Here is a 21096-nt window from a genome sequence, read left to right on the forward strand (position 1 = left end):
TAGAAACAATGTTATTTTCCAATTCTCCGATTTTGGTTTGTATTTTAGGGACAATTTCTTTGTAGGTTTTAGTATGTTCATATTGAACCAAATCAAGTTTAGTCTTGTCCAAGTCCTCCTTGAATGTTGCCAATTTGTTTTCCTCCTCAGAGATAATCAATTCCATGAGTTTAAATGAACATTGAGTGAGTATTTCCTCCCATTTGGTCTGGAAACTTTCATTATAGATGGTAGTGGCTATTTTGTTCATTCGCAAGCCGCGTGGTATCATCTTTTTGTTAAGATAAGACTTGAGGGAATTGTGGTCCCACCATGTTTTAATCTCTGAAGTCCATGTTTTGGAATATTTGTTGAGTAATTCCCTACATGCTGTTTCTTCATCATTGGTTGTAGAGGAATTATCAAAAACCTCCGCTAATCTCCGAATTCTATGATTATCGGTAAAAACTGATTCCATTATAGAAAAAATGTATAAATATATCTCAATAAATTGCACTGGTGTGAAACGCTAATATCGTTATGGTATTTAATAAGTACCATGCATATTTGAAAAAAATAGTCCAACATGAAACTTTATATAACAAATCTTTCTTAGACAGAGCCGGCCCGTGGTAACAAATTCCGGATAATCACTTCATGCAAAGAGTAGTTTGTCCACAGCCACTGCAATCAATTATTTATGTGTGTATCGATGCAAGAATCCGCCCTCCGGACAGGGCATTAAGACAGTATTCACAATAAGAAAAAGGATCCAGCACCGAAAAAATGACTGAATTAAAACATGGCTTTTATTCTAGATTGCTAAAAACACATAGCGTAAACACCAAAGTGCATAGAGAATATATATATGTAAAAAAATCTCTTTGTTTGTATATGTCATACCAGTCCACGAAGACAAAACATCAGACGAGACCTACATGAAACATGGCTGCCGCTGACGCGTTTCGAGGTAGTGTAACCTCTTAGTCATAGCGATAGCAAACTAAACATGGTCATTCCTTATATACTCAAAAACATCTGAACGTAATTAAACACAAATACATAACACATGAGACATATCACGTGAAGACACACGATAAACATTTGAATGCAAAAAAGAAAAATGGGACTGGAATGCTAAATCCACATAAATGTATATAAATACATCTGAACATGTATGTGTGAATTGTACCATAGAAAATTCATAGAAAAAAGAGTTAGCATATTCTGAAGATAAATAAATAAATGACTAGCTTACCCTACATTGGAGAGTTGTTAATGTGTCCGTGGAACAGGTTGTCAATGTCATGATGGCATATATAAAGATGGAAGACTTAAGGTAAGTGTATGAAAAGATCCCGCTGGATTATGTCTTAGTTCACATTATGAGAAATCTTCAGCCTAAAGGGACATATGACCGCATTGTATGGATGAAGGCTCCTAACCCGGAAATGGGAATGCAATTCCGGGGAGCCGATCATGTGACTTAACACATGATTGGAAAAACTGGTATGTATGTTGTTGCCTAGACTGCAGATGTAACAAACAGATTGAGGATGGCTCCTCAAGACACGTGATATGTCACATGATGAGGAATACTGCGTGACATGGAGCCATATTTATAAAAAGGTGTATCAGATGTCTGCGGTGTAGACAAGAAGTATAAAATGTGAAAGTCGGACATAGAATTAATTGCATATATTAAATGGAGTTGTTATCCAAAGAGGCAAAGGGCAAAGATGCAAAACTCTCCCCTGTTTCAAGAATTTTCCTGACTTGTCTCCCCACAAAACATTCCTGGGAGGAGGGCTGAAACACCACCCTCCTCCTCCTCCGCTGTTAGATTGACCCCAGCTACGAGCTGAAAACGCTGCAACACTGGTGTGGGGAGACGTCAGCAGGCCGGGCTGAAGCTCATCAGCTTGGGAGACGGACAGCACACTGCCTCTGAGGTCAGGGATGCCATCCTGGATGAGATGGCAATTTGTTTATCCCCGCTGCCCCTGGGGCCAGGCTTTTTTGTCTTGTTGGAGGGCTCTGGAGCTTGCCAGCCTCCAACACGTTCCATGCCTGGCCCACGTGTTCAATGTAGTGGTGCAATGATTTTTAAAAACATACCCCAAATTAGCTGAGCTAAGGGTGAAAGTGCGGCACTTGGACACCCACTTTCCCAAGTCTACAGTACCTGGAGCTAGCCGCAATACACTCCAGCAAGGCCTACATCTGCCTGAAGCACCTACTGTTGTGCGAGGTCACCACACGCTCTAACCCTAGATACCGTATGTTGAGCAGGGTGTGTGAGCAGCAGAGACCTTTGATGGAGTACCAGCTACAAAACCCAAGGGTTCCTCAGAGTCAGCTCCCTCACTTTCTGCACCATGAGTTTCCATGGGTGGCAGACTTATGGCTAGAGGCACAGGCATGGATAGGGGTGATGTGTAGGGGCAAAAGCAGTGTGGATGTGGAGGCAAGCTAAGCAGCAAAAACTGGGGGTACAAGCAGCCGGTGGCATCATCACTGACAAGCACAGCTGTCTGTCAGCTGACAGGCTGACTTTCACCAAAATGAACAGACAATGGATAGACTCATCATATACATGTCAGTTACATGACAAATTTAGTGCAATTTGCAAGTCCAAGATGGGTTGGAGATCTGCGGAGAGGAATCTCACCACCTCTTGCGGGTGCCATCATTTGGAAGGCAAGCCCTGGGCTCAGTGGGTGAGAGCAAGCGCAGGATAATCGTCGTTTGGCCTGGCGGCCACTGCCTCTCCCACTGTTGACAGGGCTGGTGCTGCAGTCCAGACCAGCAGCCAGGACACCTCCACATCTGCCTCTGACACTTTGGGGAGTTCACCCTTATCCTCACCTTTTCCTGCCATTTCTCCTTTTGCCCGCGCCATCATGCGCCTCTTCCCAGCAACTCCCCATCTCCCAAGCCTTTCATTTCATGCTAAAGTACAGCGCAACCCACCCACATGCCCAAGGCTTCAACGGCCTCATCTCAAGAAATCTGGCCCAGGAGATGTTGGAATCCCGGCTGGGGGACACTCTGCCCTTTTTGGGCAGAGTGTCTACTGCGCCACCGCACTGTGCCGTCCACACCAGCACTTTCCCCCAAACATGAGGCGGTCCCTAAATTCAGCGCTTAGCCCTAAAGTTCCACGTGACCAGTTACGAATGGACAAGTGCATGCGGACAGGGACGCTACCTTTCAATTTTGGCACAGTGGTTGAATGTAGTTGAGGCGTGGACCGGGTCGCAAAATGTGGTGGCCTGACTTGTCTCCCCACACAACATTCCTGGGAGGAGGGCTGAAACACCACCCTCCTCCGCTGTTAAATTGACCCCAGCTACGAGCTGGAAACGCTGCAACACTGGTGTGGGGAGACGTCAGCGGGCCGTGCTGAAGCTCATCAGCTTGGGGGCCAGACAGCACACTGCCTACAAAGTGAGTCATGCCATCCTCGATGAGACGGCAATGTGGTTTTTGCCACTGCACCTGGGCCCAGGCATGTTGTCATGTGTGATAATGGCCATAACCCGGGATCGACTCTGTAGCTTGGCAGCCTGCAACATATTCCATGCCTGGGCCACGTTTTTAACTCATTGCTGCTAATCTTTTGAAAAAGGTACCCCAATGTTCCTGAGCTACTGGTGAAAGTGTGGTGCTTGTGCGGATAGTTTTTAAAGTGTATAGTTGCTGCTGCTAGCCTCTATGCACTCCTACAACGCCTGTACCTGCTGGAACAACGGCTGTTGTGCGACGTCTCCACACTGCTGGCACTAAACATATCATGTGTTGAGCAGAGTGTGTGAGCAGCACAGACCTTTGATGTAGTTCCAACTCCAAAACCCTCGGGTTCGTCAAAGTCAACTCCCTCAGTTGCTCAACCATGAGTGGCCATGGGTGGCAGACTTATGTGAAATCCCATCCCATCCATTGCACTGGACACGAAACATTAGCATGCGCTCAGCACAACTTCGGATATGGCAGCTGCGTTAAGCAGGGTGCAGGGTACAACACAGACCAGGCCCGAGCACCAGGAACAGGTGTTAGAAATACTGCAGCATCCGCCATTTCCTTCCAATTTTGGGGTTTTGGACCCGCCACCGACTTGTCTGGACCTAAGTGGGGATCATGAGACACAGTTGCCATCAGGGCAAGCTGTGGTCATGTGCGGTTTGCAGTAAGGGGCCAGTGCGCAATTGGAAGAGGAGTTGGTGGATGACGAGGCCACCGACCCCACATGGACAGGGGTGATGTCTAGGGGCTAAAGCAGTGTAGATGTAGAGGGAAGCTAAATCAACAAAAAACCTGGGTAGAAGCAAAGGCATAAACTGGGGTGATGTTTAGGGGCTAAAGCAGTGTAGATGTGGAGGGAAGCTAATTCAACAAAAAAAAAAAACAGGGTAGAAACAAAGGCATAAACTGGGGTGATGTTTAGGGGTGAAAGCAGTGTAGATGTGGAGGGAAGCTAAGCAGCAAAAACAGTGGGTAGAAGCAAAGGCATGCAAAACTCTACCCTGTTGGAAGACTTATTCCTAGGTCTGGAACACGTTAATGGCCCCCCTGGACAAATTACTGCCACTCAGGGGCCTAGTGTCACCAGGAGGGACAAGTATAGGCGCATGTTGTGGGAATACCTGGCCGACACCAGCTCTGTCCTCTCCGATCCCTCTGTGCTCTACGGCCTACACTTATTTTCTCATCTTTTTTTCTGCACTGCACATCTCTTGCCTGCTTCCTTTGGGATCTTACAAGTGGTGGTCCACTTCCAAAGATGGTAATTTCACTAGACAGTGTAACAGAGTAGCTGAGGGATCGCTGTCTTAACCACTTTTTGGCACAAAATTAACTTCCAAAGCCAAATATGGTGCAAGTATATGATGCAAGGACACCTACACACCTATCTCTGACACATTGGGGAGTTCACCCTCATGCGCCCTTTTGGCCTGCACCATCATGCGCCTCTTCCCAGCCACTCCACATTTCCCAAGCTTTTCATTGCAGGCAGAAGTACAACACAACCCACCCCCATGCCCAAGCCTTTAACAGCCTCATCGATAAACTGCTGGCCCTGGAGATGTTGGTGTTTGTTTATGCTTCTGGAGACCCAGGCCTTCCGTCAGCAGATGGCAGCTGGGGCACCTCCCTATGCTGGGCCTAGCCGTTACTACTTCTCTTGGTGTGCTGTCCCTGCCTTGCGCCTGCATGTGTCCCATAACATCAGTCAGGCCCAGAGCTCTGCGCTTTGCTGCAAGGTCCACTTGACCACCGACACATGGACAAGCGCCTGTGGTCAGGGATGCTGCAGTGCTTATCTTTAATGACAGGCAGGGTGAATGTGGTGGAGTCTGTTCCCCGGGTGCAAACTGGGGTGGCCTATCTCCTCTCCCAGGCCAAAATTCATGGCAGGAGTAGACTGAAACCCTACGATGCTGCAACCTCCACCCCAGCTACTAGCGGAAAACACTGTAACACTGGCGTGGGGAGATGTCAGCAGGCCGTGCTGAAACTGATCAGCTTGGGGGACAGACAGCACAGTGCCTCCGAGGTCAGGGATGCCATCCTGGCTGAGATGGCATTTTTTTTTCCCTGCTACACCTGGGGCCTGGCATTTTTGCGCCTGTGATAATGGCTGGAACCTGGTAGCAGATCTGGAGCTTGCCAGACTCAAACACGGTCCACCCATGGCCCACGTTTTTCAACTTGTTGGTGCCATGTTTCTTTGAAACCTACACCATTGTGCCTGATATACAGGTCAAAGTGGGGCCATTTTCGTAAGTGAGAACTAGCCTCTGCTAGGCAGAAAACATTCAGAGCACACTCCTCTCATCTTCGCACCGTTGGCTGGCGGAGGAAGACGAGGGGGTTGGAGTGGCATCTGATGTCCCTGTCCCACACGAGGCTAGAGGGTGCACTTCAGTGCATCCCATTGCTTCACCACAAATGGTGTGAAGGGGAGTGGAAAATGGAGGAAATGGAGAGTGACCCTTACAGTTGGGGCCAGCAAAGGCATGCCAAGTAACACACTGGCACACATGGCTGACTTCATCTTGGGTTGCTTTTCAACACATATTTCACATCATGAAGAACAAATAATACTGGATTTTTACAAGCCTCGAACCCCGGTCTAGGTCTAATGTCTGTTCCTTTCTTATATTAGGGGAGAGGGAAAAAAAATTACTTCAGTGATACGTTTAGCGTACATAGACTGACTATTAATGTGCATCCCACTTAGTGTTGTTAGGGTTACACACCGTCACAACTTGGCTAAAGCTTCTATAGCTGTTAATAAAGTCAACATAACTTTACGGTATCCAAAAAGACAGCTGGTACCGACAGAGAGCAAGACAAATGTGAACCAAAGCTGTGAGCTCTGAACACCCACAGTGACTTTGGCGTCATCATCATTATAAGGGAGCGGGTGGTAATAAATAACTTGGCAGTGCCTAAAACCCAAAAAGCTTATACAACTATATTTACATTAAGATACACAAATGACACTTTTCAGTAGCATGTCATGAGACAAGCTGATAAGCTCTTCCTTTGTGCAGTGCTATTTGAAAGTTAAACGCTGCCTTTATTTTAATTCTGGAGAAGGTGCAGACATTAGATTTAGAACATGTTGTCTTCATTGTCCAAACCCTCTATATAGGTAACGTGTTTTTCGGGCCGAGCTGTCTGGGAACGAGCTGGTGCAGCACTGACAACCTGGGTGAATATGGCAAGAGCCTGAGATGTAGGGTGAATGAATACCCAAATTATTTGTGGAATTCCCAGTGAGACAATGGCACTATCTACCAGTAGCAAAAATTGTGGGTGCACGTAACCCCAATATATTCTTTGAATTCCCAGTGAGACAATGGCACTGTATAGCAGTAGCAAAAATTGTGGGTGCACGTAACCCCAATATATTCTTTGAATTCCCAGTGAGACAATGGCACTGTATAGTAGTAGCAAAAATTGTGGGTGCACGTAACCCCCATATATTCTTTGAATTCCCAGTGAGACAATGGTACTATATACCAGTAGCAAAAATTGTGGGTGCACGTAACCCCAATATATTCTTTGAATTACCAGTCAGAAACTGGCACTATATAGCGGTAGCAAAAATTGTGGGTGCACATAACCCCAATATATTCTTTGAATTCCCAGTGAGACAATGGCACTGTATAGCAGTAGCAAAAATTGTGGGTGCACGTAACCCCCATATATTCTTTGAATTCCCAGTCAGACAATGGCACTATATACCAGTAGCAAAAATTGTGGGTGCACGTAACCCCAATATATTCTTTGAATTCCCAGTAAGACAATGGCACTGTATAGCAGTAGCAAAAATTGTGGGTGCACGTAATCCCCATATATTCTTTGAATTCCCAGTCAGACAATGGCACTATATACCAGTAGCAAAAATTGTGGGTGCACGTAACCCCAATATATTCTTTGAATTCCCAGTGAGACAATGGCACTGTATAGCAGTAGCAAAAATTGTGGGTGCACGTAACCCCCATATATTCTTTGAATTCCCAGTCAGACAATGGCACTATATACCAGTAGCAAAAATTGTGGGTGCACGTAACCCCAATATATTCTTTGAATTACCAGTCAGAAACTGGCACTATATAGCAGTAGCAAAAATTGTGGGTGCACATAACCCCAATATATTCTTTGAATTCCCAGTGAGACAATGGCACTATATACCAGTAGCAAAAATTGTGGGTGCACGTAACCCCAATATATTCTTTGAATTACCAGTCAGAAACTGGCACTATATAGCAGTAGCAAAAATTGTGGGTGCACATAACCCCAATATATTCTTTGAATTCCCAGTGAGACAATGGCACTGTATAGCAGTAGCAAAAATTGTAGGTGCACGTAACCCCCATATATTCTTTGAATTCCCAGTCAGACAATGGCACTATATACCAGTAGCAAAAACTGTGGGTGCACGTAACCCCAATATATTCTTTGAATTCCCAGTGAGACAATGGCACTGTATAGCAGTAGCAAAAATTGTGGGTGCACGTAACCCCCATATATTCTTTGAATTCCCAGTCAGACAATGGCACTATATACCAGTAGCAAAAATTGTGGGTGCACGTAACCCCAATATATTCTTTGAATTCCCAGTGAGACAATGGCACTCTATAGCAGTAGCAAAAATTGTGGGTGCACGTAACCCCAATATATTCTTTGAATTCCCAGTCAGACAATGGCACTATATACCAGTAGCAAAAATTGTGGGTGCACGTATACCCAATATATTCTTTGAATTCCCAGTCAGACAATGGCACTATATACCAGTAGCAAAAATTGTGGGTGCACGTAACCCCAATATATTCTTTGAATTACCAGTCAGAAACTGGCACTATATAGCAGTAGCAAAAATTGTGGGTGCACATAACCCCAATATATTCTTTGAATTCCCAGTGAGACAATGGCACTATATACCAGTAGCAAAAATTGTGGGTGCACGTAACCCCAATATATTCTTTGAATTCCCAGTCAGACAATGGCACTATATACCAGTAGCAAGAAATGAGGGTATTTGTAACCCCAATATATTCTTTGAATTCCCAGTCAGACAATGGCACTATATACCAGTAGCAAAAATTGTGGGTGCACGTAACCCCAATATATTCTTTGAATTACCAGTCAGAAACTGGCACTATATGGCAGTAGCAAGAAATGAGGGTATTTGTAACCCCAATATATTCTTTGAATTCCCAGTCAGACAATGGCACTATATACCAGTAGCAAAAATTGTGGGTGCACATAACCCCAATATATTCTTTGAATTCCCAGTGAGACAATGGCACTGTATAGCAGTAGCAAAAATTGTGGGTGCACGTAACCCCCATATATTCTTTGAATTCCCAGTCAGACAATGGCACTATATACCAGTAGCAAGAAATGAGGGTATTTGTAACCCCAATATATTCTTTGAATTCCCAGTCAGACAATGGCACTATATACCAGTAGCAAAAATTGTGGGTGCACGTAACCCCAATATATTCTTTGAATTACCAGTCAGAAACTGGCACTATATGGCAGTAGCAAGAAATGAGGGTATTTGTAACCCCAATATATTCTTTGAATTCCCAGTCAGACAATGGCACTATATACCAGTAGCAAAAATTGTGGGTGCATGTAACCCCAATATATTCTTTGAATTCCCAGTCAGAAACTGGCACTATATAGCAGTAGCAAAAATTGTGGGTGCACATAACCCCAATATATTCTTTGAATTCCCAGTGAGACAATGGCACTATATACCAGTAGCAAAAATTGTGGGTGCACGTAACCCCAATATATTCTTTGAATTACCAGTCAGAAACTGGCACTATATGGCAGTAGCAAGAAATGAGGGTATTTGTAACTCCAATATATTCTTTGAATTCCCAGTCAGACAATGGCACTATATACCAGTAGCAAAAATTGTGGGTGCACATAACCCCAATATATTCTTTGAATTCCCAGTGAGACAATGGCACTGTATAGCAGTAGCAAAAATTGTGGGTGCACGTAACCCCCATATATTCTTTGAATTCCCAGTCAGACAATGGCACTATATACCAGTAGCAAAAATTGTGGGTGCACATAACCCCAATATATTCTTTGAATTCCCAGTGAGACAATGGCACTGTATAGCAGTAGCAAAAATTGTGGGTGCACGTAACCCCCATATATTCTTTGAATTCCCAGTCAGACAATGGCACTATATACCAGTAGCAAAAATTGTGGGTGCACATAACCCCAATATATTCTTTGAATTCCCAGTGAGACAATGGCACTGTATAGCAGTAGCAAAAATTGTGGGTGCACATAACCCCCATATATTCTTTCAATTCCCAGTCAGACAATGGCACTATATACCAGTAGCAAAAATTGTGGGTGCACATAACCCCCATATATTCTTTGAATTCCCAGTGAGACAATGGCACTGTATAGCAGTAGCAAAAATTGTGGGTGCACGTAACCCCAATATATTCTTTGAATTCCCAGTGAGACAATGGCACTATATAGCAGTAGCAAAAATTGTGGGTGCACGTAACCCCAATATATTCTTTGAATTCCCAGTGAGACAATGGCACTATATAGCAGTAGCAAAAATTGTGGGTGCACGTAACCCCAATATATTCTTTGAATTCCCAGTCAGACAATGGCACTATATACCAGTAGTAAAAATTGTGGGTGCACGTAACCCCAATATATTCTTTGAATTCCCAGTCAGACAATGGCACTATATACCAGTAGCAAAAATAGTGGGTGTATATAGCCCCAATTGTATTGCTAGGGGACTTGCAGGGTATTTCTGAGGTGAAGGTGGGGGGGCACACCGTTGGAACGGGGATTTGGGGTGTATATATGGGGTATACGGGAATACACTGTCAGTGTGTTCCATTCAGGATCCTGGGAAAGCTGGGTTGCGGCGATTGAGCCCGTCAGTGCCACGTTACACTGACAAGCTTCTCCCTGGAATTGAAGTTATATGTAAGCCCAATATATTCTTTGAATTCCCAGTGAGACAATGGCACTATATACAAGTAGCAAAAATTGTGGGTGCACGTAACCCCAATATATTCTTTGAATTCCCAGTCAGACAATGGCACTGTATACCAGTAGCAAAAATTGTGGGTGCACGTAACCCCAATATATTCTTTGAATTACCAGTCAGAAACTGGCACTATATAGCAGTAGCAAAAATTGTGGGTGCACATAACCCCAATATATTCTTTGAATTCCCAGTGAGACAATGGCACTATATACCAGTAGCAAAAATTGTGGGTGCACGTAACCCCAATATATTCTTTGAATTCCCAGTCAGACAATGGCACTATATACCAGTAGCAAGAAATGAGGGTATTTGTAACCCCAATATATTCTTTGAATTCCCAGTCAGACAATGGCACTATATACCAGTAGCAAAAATTGTGGGTGCACGTAACCCCAATATATTCTTTGAATTACCAGTCAGAAACTGGCACTATATGGCAGTAGCAAGAAATGAGGGTATTTGTAACCCCAATATATTCTTTGAATTCCCAGTCAGACAATGGCACTATATACCAGTAGCAAAAATTGTGGGTGCACATAACCCCAATATATTCTTTGAATTCCCAGTGAGACAATGGCACTGTATACCAGTAGCAAAAATTGTGGGTGCACGTAATCCCAATATATTCTTTGAATTACCAGTCAGAAACTGGCACTATATGGCAGTAGCAAGAAATGAGGGTATTTGTAACCCCAATATATTCTTTGAATTCCCAGTCAGACAATGGCACTATATACCAGTAGCAAAAATTGTGGGTGCACGTAACCCCAATATATTCTTTGAATTACCAGTCAGAAACTGGCACTATATAGCAGTAGCAAAAATTGTGGGTGCACATAACCCCAATATATTCTTTGAATTCCCAGTGAGACAATGGCACTATATACCAGTAGCAAAAATTGTGGGTGCACGTAACCCCAATATATTCTTTGAATTCCCAGTGAGACAATGGCACTGTATAGCAGTAGCAAAAATTGTGGGTGCACGTAACCCCCATATATTCTTTGAATTCCCAGTCAGACAATGGCACTATATACCAGTAGCAAAAATTGTGGGTGCACGTAACCCCAATATATTCTTTGAATTACCAGTCAGAAACTGGCACTATATAGCAGTAGCAAAAATTGTGGGTGCACATAACCCCAATATATTCTTTGAATTCCCAGTGAGACAATGGCACTATATACCAGTAGCAAAAATTGTGGGTGCACGTAACCCCAATATATTTTTTGAATTCCCAGTCAGACAATGGCACTATATACCAGTAGCAAAAATTGTGGGTGCACGTAACCCCAATATATTCTTTGAATTACCAGTCAGAAACTGGCACTATATGGCAGTAGCAAGAAATGAGGGTATTTGTAACCCCAATATATTCTTTGAATTCCCAGTCAGACAATGGCACTATATACCAGTAGCAAAAATTGTGGGTGCACATAACCCCAATATATTCTTTGAATTCCCAGTGAGACAATGGCACTGTATAGCAGTAGCAAAAATTGTGGGTGCACGTAACCCCCATATATTCTTTGAATTCCCAGTCAGACAATGGCACTATATACCAGTAGCAAGAAATGAGGGTATTTGTAACCCCTATATATTCTTTGAATTCCCAGTCAGACAATGGCACTATATACCAGTAGCAAAAATTGTGGGTGCACGTAACCCCAATATATTCTTTGAATTACCAGTCAGAAACTGGCACTATATGGCAGTAGCAAGAAATGAGGGTATTTGTAACCCCAATATATTCTTTGAATTCCCAGTCAGACAATGGCACTATATACCAGTAGCAAAAATTGTGGGTGCATGTAACCCCAATATATTCTTTGAATTACCAGTCAGAAACTGGCACTATATAGCAGTAGCAAAAATTGTGGGTGCACATAACCCCAATATATTCTTTGAATTCCCAGTGAGACAATGGCACTATATACCAGTAGCAAAAATTGTGGGTGCACGTAACCCCAATATATTCTTTGAATTACCAGTCAGAAACTGGCACTATATGGCAGTAGCAAGAAATGAGGGTATTTGTAACTCCAATATATTCTTTGAATTCCCAGTCAGACAATGGCACTATATACCAGTAGCAAAAATTGTGGGTGCACATAACCCCAATATATTCTTTGAATTCCCAGTGAGACAATGGCACTGTATAGCAGTAGCAAAAATTGTGGGTGCACGTAACCCCCATATATTCTTTGAATTCCCAGTCAGACAATGGCACTATATACCAGTAGCAAAAATTGTGGGTGCACATAACCCCAATATATTCTTTGAATTCCCAGTGAGACAATGGCACTGTATAGCAGTAGCAAAAATTGTGGGTGCACGTAACCCCAATATATTCTTTGAATTCCCAGTGAGACAATGGCACTATATAGCAGTAGCAAAAATTGTGGGTGCACGTAACCCCAATATATTCTTTGAATTCCCAGTCAGACAATGGCACTATATACCAGTAGTAAAAATTGTGGGTGCACGTAACCCCAATATATTCTTTGAATTCCCAGTCAGACAATGGCACTATATACCAGTAGCAAAAATAGTGGGTGTATATAGCCCCAATTCTATTGCTAGGGGACTTGCAGGGTATTTCTGAGGTGAAGGTGGGGGGGCACACCGTTGGAACGGGGATTTGGGGTGTATATATGGGGTATACAGGAATACACTGTCAGTGTGTTCCATTCAGGATCCTGGGAAAGCTGGGTTGCGGCGATTGAGCCCGTCAGTGCCACGTTACACTGACAAGCTTCTCCCTGGAATTGAAGTTATATGTAAGCCCAATATATTCTTTGAATTCCCAGTGAGACAATGGCACTATATACAAGTAGCAAAAATTGTGGGTGCACGTAACCCCAATATATTCTTTGAATTCCCAGTGAGACAATGGCACTATCTACCAGTAGCAAAAATTGTGGGTGCACGTAACCCCAATATATTCTTTGAATTCCCAGTGAGACAATGGCACTGTATAGCAGTAGCAAAAATTGTGGGTGCACGTAACCCCAATATATTCTTTGAATTCCCAGTCAGACAATGGCACTATATACCAGTAGCAAAAATAGTGGGTGTATATAGCCCCAATTCTATTGCTAGAGGACTTGCAGGGTATTTCTGAGGTGAAGGTGGGGGGGCACACCGTTGGAATGGGGATTTGGGGTGTATATATGGGGTATACGGGAATACACTGTCAGTGTGTTCCATTCAGGATCCTGGGAAAGCTGGGTTGCGGCGATTGAGCCCGTCAGTGCCACGTTACACTGACAAGCTTCTCCCTGGAGTTGAAGTTATATGTAACCCCAATATATTCTTTGAATTCCCAGTGAGACAATGGCACTATATGGCAGTAGCAAAAATAGTGGATGTATATAGCCCCAATTCTATTGCTAGGGGACTTGCAGGGTATTTCTGGGGTGAAGGTGGGGGGCACACCGTTGGAACGGGTATCGGGGGTATATATCGGGTATACGGGAATACACTGACAGTGTATTCCATTCAGGATCCTGGGAAAGCTGGGTTGCGGCGATTGAGCCCGTCAGTGCCACGTTACACTGACAAGCTTCTCCCTGGAATTTAGCTCTTACAAGAGCTGTTGTGGTTGTCTTCTCCTTCCTATCCTAGCCTGTCCCTGCCTACCCAGAATCTAAGCCCTAGCTAACTGGACGGAAACCTCCGTCCCCGGTGAATTGCAAGCTCAGAATGACGCGAAGCTGGGCTTCGCTGTTCTTTTAAATTAGAGGTCACATGTTTTCGGCAGCCAATGGGTTTTGCCTACTTTTTTCAACGTCACCGGTGTCGTAGTTCCTGTCCCACCTACCCTGCGCTGTTATTGGAGCAAAAAAGGCGCCAGGGAAGGTGGGAGGGGAATCGAGTAATGGCGCACTTTACCACGCGGTGTTCGATTCGATTCGAACATGCCGAACAGCCTAATATCCGATCGAACATGAGTTCGATAGAACACTGTTCGCTCATCTCTAATCGCTTTAACTGATGCGAGTTAACATTCAGTCGGTGTTATAGTACTTTCTGGAAACTGTATTGTGCACTGACTCTTAAAAGGGTGCTTCTTCCACGACAAAACTGGGGCCATCATGTACAGGATGACGTTCTTCTCGCACCATTGGTGACCTCTGTAATCTTTCTGTTGTAGTAAAGTGAAGTTCTATATGTTATAAATAGAGATGAGCGAGTACTGTTCGGATCAGCCAATCCGAACAGCACGCTCGCATAGAAATGAATGGACGTAGCCAGCACGCGGGAGGTTAAGCGGCCGGCCGCCATCAAAGCGGAAGTACCAGGTGCATCCATTCATTTCTATGGAGCGTGCTGTTCGGATCGGCTGATCGTCACTTAAACCGTAAATGGCACCTTACTTAAAGGGATTCTATCATTAGAATCCCGTTTTAAGCTAAAGCCACGTCGGAATAGCCTTAAGAAAGGCAATTCTTCCCCTAGCTTTAGATGTCTTCTCCACGCCACCGTTCCTTAGATATCCCAGTTTTCGTCCATATGCTAATTAGCCCCCAGTGCTGTTCAAAATCTAATTAGTATGTGGAGAAAAACTGGCATATCTAAGGAACGGCGGTGCGGAGAAGACATCTAAAGGTAGGGGAAGAATAGCTTTTCTTAAGGCTATTCCGACGTGGCTTTAGCTTAAAACGGGATTCTAATGATAGAATCCCTTTAATGACCTGTTTCAACTCAATAATAGTGGGACAACTTGAAAGACAGCTTGTAGGAGTTATGCTCGCGGATGCTTGTAGACATTTTGATATGGGAAACCTCCTCTCAGCCAAAAGATGACTTTTATTTCCATGAGCCAAACGCCTATAGTGGTGGATAGCGCATTTTCAACAACACTAGAAGTTTTGGAGCACCACTGCAACCTGGAATCTAACAAACTGGGCCTAATTTACAACTGTGCTTAACACCTGTCACCTGTCAACTGTTTGCGATTAAATTGCTATATCCTTTATAAACTTAACATCTACAGTATCTTGCAAAAGTAAGTACACCTCTCACATGTTTGTAATTATCCCATTTTATATTTTCTTGGGACAACACTAAAGATATGACACTTTGATACAATCTAAAATAATCAATGCAGAGTTTGTGTAAAAATCCCATCCATTAATGCCTAAACCTTGTCAGGGTCTGGGGTTGCTAGGTGGGGTGGCATAGACACATAATTCCAGTTTCTTTAGTCCAAAACAAAGGTAGAGTTTATTTTCACTCAAAAAGGTAGTGCAGCAACAAAAGGAAACAATACAAAAATAAATACCTGCCCGGCTAGGCTCTAACTAAACATAGAATAGGTTACCTCACCTAGAATAACAGAAATCCAAAAGCCAGTAGAATCATTCAGGACACAACTCCACAAATATGACATCTCTGCTCTCCAGCCAAACTCTGCCAGAGTCTGCTGCTGGAGCAATTTCTTAAACCTCCTTGACGAGGAGACTCTCAGCAGCTGAGTCGCTGCCGGAACATCCCCAAAGTGTGGACTGGAGGGGGGTGGAATGACAGGTCCCACTACCAACCTACCTGTCATTCCTAAAAATCCAGCCAAAAGTTGTCTGCTGAGAACAAACATTCCTGGAGTTTTCTCATCTCACCCACCTGAGTAGTCTGGTTGAGATGTATACCCCCTACATTACCTGACCTGCCATCGGCTTACAACCCCTAGCAACAAAAGTGAGTACACCCCTAAGTGAAGATGGACAAATTGTGCCCCAAGTGTCAATATTTTGTGTGGCCATCATTATTTTCCAGCACTGTCTCAACTCTCTTGGGCTTGGAGTTCACTAGATTGTCACAGGTTGCCATTGGAATCCTCTTCCACTCCACCATGATGTCTTCACGGAGCTGATGATGTAAGAGACCTTGCGGTCCTCCACCTTCCAATTTGAGGATGCTCAACAGAGTTTAGGTCTGGAGACATACCTAGGCAGTCCAGCATCTTTGCCCTCAGTTGCTTGGGGGTGTACTTGTGGTCGCTATCATTTTGGAATATTGTCCTGTGGTCCAGTTTCCGATTGGAGGGGATCATGCTTCAGTATGTCACAGTATGTGCATTCATGGTTCCCTCATTGAACTGTAGCTATACGTGGCCAGAAGAACTAATGTAGCCCCAAACCATGACACCCCCACCACCATGCTTGACTGTAAGCTAGACACACTTGTCTTTGTATTCCTCATCTAGTTGCGGCCATAAACGATTGATGCCATCTGAACCAAATACATTTATCTAGGTCTCATCAGACCACAGGACATGGTTCCAGTGATTCATGTTTTTAGTCTGCTTGTCTTTAGCAAACTGTTTGCAGCTTTCTTGTGCATCATCTTTATAAGAGGCTTCCTTCAGGGACAACAGCAATGCAGATCAATCTGATGCAGTGTGTGGTGTATGATCTGCGCACTGACAGGTTGACTCCCCCCCACCGCCCCTTTAACCTTTGCAGCAATGCTGGCAGCACTCATACGTCTGTTTAGCAAAGACAATCTCTGGATATGACGCTGAGCACTCAACTTCTATGGTCAACCATGGCGAGGCCTGTTCACAGTAGAACCTGTCTTGATAAACTTCTGTAAGGTACTGGCCACCGTGTTGCAGCTCAGGGTGTTGTTAATCTTCTTATAACCTAGGCCATCTTTATGTAGAGCAGCAATTCTTTTTTTCAGGTCATCAGAGATTGCTTTGCCATCAGGTGCCATGTTGAACTTCCAGTGACCAGTATGAGAGAGTGTGAGATTTAAGACATCTGCTCCCAATTCACACCTAAGACCTTGTAACCCTGAGTCACATGACACCAGGGAGGGAAAATGGCACACTTAGGGGTGTACTCCTTTTGTTGCCAGGGTTTAGACATTAATGGCTGCACGTTGAGTGATTTTGATGGCACAACAAATTTACGCTATGTGGGGGAGGCAGCTCAGTAGCAGCAATGGTGCTGACCCAACCAAAGACAGGGAAAAAAATATGCAGCAAACAGGTTTATTTAGAAAAAACTAGAAAATAAATAAACCTTCACTTCAGACACAAAATGAGCAAAATAAAATACAGCCTTAACTTCAGGCAAAAAACGATGTGAAATAAAATCCTGCTCGTTCGAGCTCTTAACTAAACAGTAACAATAAACTAACTATACATGTGGCTTACTACTCAGCCATACAAACAAATAAATTTAGCACGATGCAGTCTCACCAGACTCAGAGTATCAGGGCAGACCCAGACGCCTCCTCTTACTTCCTGGATCTGCCCTGAAGTGCAGGCTCTTCAGACTGTTATGGGCCAGTAATGAGCCTATGACATACACCTGGGCTGAAACCTATTCTAGACCCGCCCTGGATCACACATAGGTCAGAAACCTGGGGCTGATATAGCGGGACTCCAGGCCTTTGCCTGTTACCTTCTCACAACTGTTATACCTGATTACCCTGTTTCCCAGAAAATAAGGCACCCCCTGAAAGTAAGACATCCCCCAATAATAATCTTTCTGCACAAAGATTGTATGGAGAAAAACATTGCAGCTGGCTGAACACTGTGCGCGATGTTCCGTGTGCACAGGTATGTGGCTGCTGACGCCGCTGCGATACGTTGTATCTACTGTTCCTGCTGCTGTAGGGTGAGCTGGAAGATGCCCACTGTGCATACACTAAGCATTGTATGTGGCGGGGGGGTCCACTCTCCCAGCTCATCCCACAGCAGCAGGAACAGTGGATACAACGTACGGTATCACAGCAGCAGCAGCAGCTGGCTTTCCTGTGCACACGGAGCACCGCACACAACGTTCAGCCGGCTGCAATGTTTTTCTTCATACACTGCGCAACAAGCACATCTCAGCATAGTACAGTGGTGGTAGCAGCACACAAAAATAAAAATAAGACACCCCCTGAAAATAAGACATTGCATATCTTTAGGACCAAAATTTAATATAAGACACTGTCTTATTTCCGGGGGAAACACAGTACTTTAGTGTCATACCTTCAGACCGCAGAGTATAAAAGGTGGAGGTCCAGGGTAGGTGTAAAAAGTTAAAAAGAAAAAATTCATACTCGCCTTCCCTTACCACTTTTTGGACTCTTCGTGGCGCCCAGCGCTCTCTCCCTGCCTTCTTGGTGGTGCCACAGCTCAGGCGCAGAAGTCCCAATATAAATTTTGCATTGTGGCCCAGGAGCTTCACGTTCCGTCTCTGGCAATAAGTAAGGCATGCGATTACTGCACCAATGTAAAGCAGTAGGTGAGAATTGTTCTCTTTTCACTGATGCAGGATTTTTCTTAAATTAGACAACCCCTTCAATTACACGCTTTGTGATTCAAGGACATTTTGTTTGAGGTGCAATGTAGTTACAGAGTCTCTGAAAAGAGATAGGCTGTGTGTCTGCAAAATTTGTGAGCTCCTAGAATTTTTGGTTCAGTTGTGCAGAAAATATTAAACAAGATTTTGGCAACCCTACGCTCATCTCTGTATAATCTGGATGCTCAATATTAGACCATACGATTATTATTCATAGACACGTCAAGGGGAAAAAGTCATACATATAATACACATTATTGTAGAATTCTTCAACAATTTTGAAACAAACATGAAATCTTAATATTCCAGAGTCATTTCATTATTCAAGATATAGTCAGATTCAATGTAGCAGCCAAGAAACTCCTGCAATTAGCTCATCATTACAGCAGCGGATGCAAAGAATTACCGTACAGTTCCACTGACATAATAATCCCCCGGTATTACCGAACCTCATCAGTGGTGTAAATTGTTCCCTCAGACTACCGGCTTGGGTGACAGCACCTCTATTCAGGGGACTCCAAGCCATCGATTCTCCATTATACAGTCCCAAAATTCATCATTATAGAAAACAAATCCACGAGAAACAAAAAAAAAAGCTGAACAATTACTGCAAATTTTGCAGAGAAATGTAAGAGAAAATGACTTCATGATTGTCAGGTACAAATTGCTTCAACCCTTCTCCCAAGGGCACTTGGCAAGGCTTGGGGCCCGAGATGACTCATCCTCCTGAATCCTCAGCAATGTCAAATGGCCCGAGGCATCCGTGTGAGATTACTGTGCGGAGTCAGACACGGCAGCGCGCCTGACAGATGAATTGTTTGTTTCTGTTGCTCAGTCTGCACCGTGCAATCACTGTACATAAGAAGAGATAAGTAATGGAGGGTCCAGGCAAGAATGGCTGCTACGGCTCCACACTACAAACGTATTAGTCCATTCAGACTGAAAGGTAGATAGATAGACAGATAGATAGACAGACAGACAGACAGACAGACAGACAGACAGACAGACAGACAGACAGACAGACAGATAGATAGATAGATAGATAGATAGATAGATAGATAGATAGATAGATAGATAGATAGATAGAGATATAGATAGATAGATGGATGGATGGATAGATAGATAGATAAAATCACAGTGAGCACCTGTTCACACTGGGATGTGCAGTCTTAACCATTTTTGTGTGTGATAGATAGATAGATAGATAGATAGATAGATAGATAGATAGATAGATAGATAGATAGACGGATAAATAGATAGATAGACAGACAGACAGACAGATAGATAGGAGATAGATAGATAGATAGATAGATAGATAGATAGATAGGAGATAGATAGATAGATAGATAGATAGATAGATAGATAGATGGATGGATGGATAGATAGATAGATAAAATCACAGTGAGCACCTGTTCACACTGGGATGTGCAGTCTTAACCATTTTTGTGTGTGATAGATAGATAGATAGATAGATAGATAGATAGATAGATAGATAGATAGATAGATGGATAAATAGATAGATAGACAGACAGACAGACAGACAGATAGATAGGAGATAGATAGATAGATAGATAGATAGATAGATAGATAGATAGGAGATAGATAGATAGATAGATAGATAGATAGATAGAGATGCGTTCATAAACAAATACAAAATAAACAATGCAGACAGAACCCTGAAGTAATGGTGAAAAGAAGTGATTTATTTACGCATAGCTAGGAAGGAAGGAAGGAAGGAAGGAAGAAAATGGATAGATGGATAGATAGATAGATAGATAGATAGATAGATAGGCCCAGTAGACTTCTGCGGTCAGGTTTCCATTTGGGGAGTCCACTTGGGGACCCCTCGAATAGAAACCTATCCACATAAAAAAGCAGTTACCTAAGGAAACCCCCCGGACCTCATAGACTATAATGGGGTCCGTGTGGTTTCTACTTGGTTTCCGTGTGAAAAATGCGGAGAGAAAAGTGCTGCTTGCAGAACTTTTCATTTTGCATACTTCATGCAGATAGGCGAACGGAATGGGCCGAACGCAGATGTGAACCGGGCCATAGATAGATAATGTTGCCAGTGAACACAAAGGTGCCCATCGAAGCCCTTGTGGTACAGTTGTTTACTGGCTGACATATGTAGTTACAAGAGAACAGCAAGACTTCATGAAAGCAGTAACAAGCAGTTCTCCAGGTCCTCAGCCATAGACAACATGCTATCACTAGCACAGGGGATTAGATGCCTGTCTTCTAGAACCA

This window comes from Leptodactylus fuscus, chromosome 6 (assembly GCF_031893055.1).
Source record: "Leptodactylus fuscus isolate aLepFus1 chromosome 6, aLepFus1.hap2, whole genome shotgun sequence".
NCBI lineage: Eukaryota > Metazoa > Chordata > Amphibia > Anura > Leptodactylidae > Leptodactylus > Leptodactylus fuscus.